The sequence below is a fragment of the Pinus tabuliformis genome, chromosome 4_2 (genome assembly GCF_031772625.1).
Source record: "Pinus tabuliformis cultivar Carrire ecotype Pingquan chromosome 4_2, CPIR1, whole genome shotgun sequence".
Classification (NCBI taxonomy): domain Eukaryota; kingdom Viridiplantae; phylum Streptophyta; class Pinopsida; order Pinales; family Pinaceae; genus Pinus; species Pinus tabuliformis.
The window spans coordinates 315,323,354-315,327,924 of record NC_142304.1 but is presented as its reverse complement, the minus strand read 5'-3'; the positions used below and the strand labels follow the sequence as shown (position 1 = coordinate 315,327,924).

General features: G+C 38.4%; 1 pseudogene; it reads left to right on the top strand.

Moving 5' to 3' along the window:
- Positions 1–2,243: 2,243 nt before the first annotated feature.
- On the top strand, positions 2,244–3,786 carry LOC149169238 (uncharacterized; annotated as a pseudogene).
- Positions 3,787–4,571: the final 785 nt, after the last annotated feature.

Genomic DNA, 4,571 nt, shown 5'->3' with positions numbered 1-4,571 from the left:
TTTCCATCATCTTTTTGTTTATATATCATCGTGAACATTTGACATGATTCTGTTTTTGAATCGTATTTTAGTAGATGTTGTTTCAAAATATTTATGGAATAATATTTTGATCATCATCTGTAGAAATGTGATGGCTCTTGTTGGATGATCAAGGAAATACTGTATTAATGATGGACATATCTTTAGTTTCGTATAGTCTGCTGTATTGTATTTACATGATTATTACCATGGAGAAATTGTATAGTCCGCTGTATTGTATTTACATGATTAAGCATATAAAGAGTTACACATCTCTCACATAGTAAGCTTAAGCTTTATATTGAGCGTTTAATACACCTCAAAAAAATTTAATTGTTCATCTAGTAAAAATATTAACTAAACCCATCAATGTTATTCGAAAGTTATACTTTGTCTCACCCCTTTATGGTTGACTATAATTAAGCTGTAAGGCATTTCCCTTTGAAATGAACCCCCCAAATGCTTCTGTGTCTTAATCATAGTCGTTAGATGTAACATTAGACGATTGAAGAGAAATCAGCCGTCTAATTAATTAGGCCGATAGGCCTTCCTTTGAAAAAGCGCCACCCTTCTGCTTTCCACTGACATCTGTGCACATTTTCAAGATATTCGTCATGGTCTCCTTCAATTACTCGTCATGGTCTTGTGAGAGATTATTGTTCACACTCTCGCCATTCTGCACACAAGCGACAAACCAATCATCTCCCAATCAAATGACCTTATTATCTCGAGCGATACCTGATCAGTACGGCCTTGTAAAGTTGATGCAGCATTTGTTCCATTCTCGCTGAGCTTTCTTTGCTCTGCAAAATAAATCATTTACCCATTTACGGTGGCCATGGATAAAGTTGGGCTGCACGGTTAACTGTATTGTTTTTGGAGTATTTGTGGTATGTTGCAGAAACCTTGAATTCGTACAATTCACATCTTTGGGTAAATATTAATTTCTAATGAACCCTACTCCAGTATTCAGAAGATAGAGGGTATAGTTACCACTGTGTTCCTTTCAATGGAATGATTTTCTGTTGTAATTGTTGTATTGGGCTGACATGTTAATAGATCTGTAGAAAGCTTTGATGCGGTTGGAGGTGAAGAATTGTGGTAAATTAAAGCAGGTCATTTTTTCTTTTGCATCACGAGAAATAGCCATGTTAGCTTTATTTTGATCCGGAGGTCTGTTTGTTTACAGGCCCTTGGCAGCAGTCGGCAGCCCTGGCGATCCTTTTCTCTTTTATTTCAACTCAAGAGCTGTTTTCGCAACTGCCCGCATGACCTAAACGCAGATTAAATCTGCCTCCGCCCAATTGTTTGCAGGCGAGCCGTTGCAAAAAAGCAAAGCGCGAGGAGAAGGGAGGGGGCGACCTTCTTCTTCTTTGATTTTACGCTGCGAGGAATCGAACCCGCGACCGCCTCTTTATTCTTCTTTTCTGAATCGGCAGAGGTGCTTTAACTTCTTCTTCTTCTTCTAAGCTCTACTGCTACTGTGATCCTATGATGATGGCCATTCTTCGTTTGCTTATTCTTCTTATGTGTTTTGTTAATGAATTATTGATGAAGATGATGCACAGCTGAATGAGGGTATGATGGAGGTTGTTGCTCTGCTATCCACTTCTTCATTCGAATCCTCGAGTCATATCATATCATGGAATGTAGCGACGAATCAATCATCTCCCAATCAAACAACCTTATTATCTAGAGCGATACCTAATCAGTACAACCTTGTATTGTTGATGCAGGGTTTGCTCCATTCTCGCTGAGTTTTCTTTGCTCTGCAAAATAAATCATTTACCCATCTGCCGTGGCCATTTTCGGTTCAAAGGTTTTATCAGAGCCTTCCACTGCTGTTTGCAGGGCATTTCAAGTTCTCAGGGTGGAATTCGACCTGTCTGTTATCCGCCAGGTTGGCATTAACTAACCCTTTACCCACATTTTTTGGATCTACAAAAAGCCTTTTTAAATTTCTATATTTCAGGCTCTGAATTGATCACGGTAGAACAATTTAGTGGTTAATTGTTCTCGGCCTTTATAGTCTGCAGTGGTAGGTTTTAGGGTTTTATTTTATGAAAAACATCTAATGCATTTTATCTTTAAATACTTGAAATCTTGTGTTGCTTATATCGCTTAAGTGTTTGGAGTAAGTCTGTTCTATGTCTTATTTTTTTTACATTTCCTGTGCTAAAACGTCATGCAGGTTCCTTCATTTCGTGATCTAAAACGGTGTAGAAATGGCCGTGGGACCAACGGCCAATATGTTTACAGTACAGCAGACCGCAGGTCGAATACTGTGCTGTACGTACGGTATTTCCATGCCACCCAACGCAGCAAACATGTGTGTTAATTGTATACGAACCCAAGTGGATATCACAAAATGTCTACAGAAACACATAACACGCCTTCATTGCCTTGAATGTAATTCATATTTACAGCCCCCCCAAAACATGGAGAAAAGCCCAATTAGAATCCAAGGAACTCTTAACATTTTGCATTAAGAGGCTCAAGAATTTGAACAAGGTTAGGCTTGTACATGTTGAATTCATATGGACTGAACCCCATTCTAAGAGAATCAAGGTCAAGTTGCGAATACAGAAGGAAGTGCTCAATGGGGCTATATTGGAGCAAGCTTACGTTGTTGAATATGTTCAGCAACATCATATGTGTGAACACTGTACAAGGGTTCAGTCCATCCCATATTAGTATGTGGCTGTTGTGCAAGTCAGGCAGCATGTTAGCCACAAGAGAACGTTCTTCTATATGGAACAGTTGATTCTCAAGCACGGTGCAACTGCTCAGGCAGTCAATGTTAAAAAAGTGCACGAGGGTGTTGATTTTTTCTTTGCTAATAGAAGTCGTGCAGTTAGGTTTGTGAGCTTTTTGGGCAATGTGGTGCCTATTTTGAATTGCAATGACAAACAACTTGTGTCTCAAGATTCAAAGAGCAATATATAAAATTATAAGTACACTTTCTCTATTCAGATCTACCCTATTTGCAAGGAGGATTTGATTTGCCTCCCTCCAAAGGTTGCAACAAAATTGGGTAACTTAGGTCCCCTTGTTCTGTGTACAAATGTGAGTACCCATATTATGCTGCTTGAGCCATTTACTTCAAGGCATGCTTTTATGGATGCGAATCAGTATTGGAGGGTTCCTTTTAAGCCTCTCCTTTCAAACCAGCAGTTGGCTGAATATATTGTATTGGTTATTGAAGCTGAGATGGGTTTGACTACCATGGGTGGTATCAAGTATTCATTGGCAGAGGCAAAGGTAGCCTGTGTTTAAGACTTTGGAAAGAATGACACTATTTTGACAGTGAAAACTCATCTAGGCCATCTTTTGAGTCCTGGTGACTATGCTCTTGGTTTTGATTTCTATGGTGCAAATACTAATGATGTGGATTTAGATAAATACAAAGGACTTAATCTTCCAGATGTGGTTCTGGTGAAGAAAAGTTACAAAGAGAAGCGCCAAAAGAAGTGGGGCAAGCCTAGCCCTTGGAAGCTTAAGACATTGCCCATGGAGGTTGAACCATCTTCCAGAGGCAAAATGTAGGATGCGAAGGAATGGGAGGACTATGAAAAGTTTTTGGATGAACTGGAGGAAGACCAGGAGATGTGATCCAAGATTGCATTGTACAAAAATAAAAATTATTAGCGAGCGGATACAACGTCTATGACAGATGGTGAAGATGTTCCTTATGTACCTTTCGATGAGCTTCTTGGTGATCTTACACTCGAGGATGATGAGCACGAAGATGAAGAAATGGAAGGCTAATTTTTAAAACACATTTCAGAAAATCACAGTACATTTACTACTCACTGTGAAAACCTTCATGCTTAAAATCAATGTGGTATCATGGCTACACAATGGTAGACATATCATTTCCAACAAAAATCTTCTACAGTTGATTGTCATGATGTGCAGACCTTTTTTCAGCCTATCAGTGGCATTTATTGGAGCTAGCATATTGAAGATTGGTGTAGCACCATCAGTAATGATATGTTTGAGTTGTACGTTTGAGTTAAGAAGAATTGCATGGCTTAATTTATTGCAGACACTAACATTGCTTTTCCATTAAATTATTGCAGTTGTTTGTATTTTTATTGCCATTATGATGCTTGGAAATTGTACTGTCATTTTGTAAGTTGGAGGGATGAATAAATTAATAGTATAATGTATGGATGTTGTATGCATTTTCCACATAAACACTGCAAAAAATGAAATGATGCTTTAAGAATGCTGAGGTGACATTGCATTTTTTATGTGCTGGATAAATTGTGTTTACTACAACTATTTTGCATCTGTTGGATACTTGTGTGGTTTTCCAATTGGTGTGGCTGCTGATTTTGTGGTTGTTCATTGCAAAATTTTGAAGAAAAGGCCTTCCAGGTGTAGAATTTGATGATGTCACACAAAGCATTTCTCCGGATTTGAGGTTCCTTACCACTGCTATTGAATCTGCCACTTCTGCTAAATTTGCTGCATTTTTATGAAAAGTTAAAATAACTAGGGAACCATTTTTGCTTTAGAATATGAAACATTGAAGAGACCACTCCAGA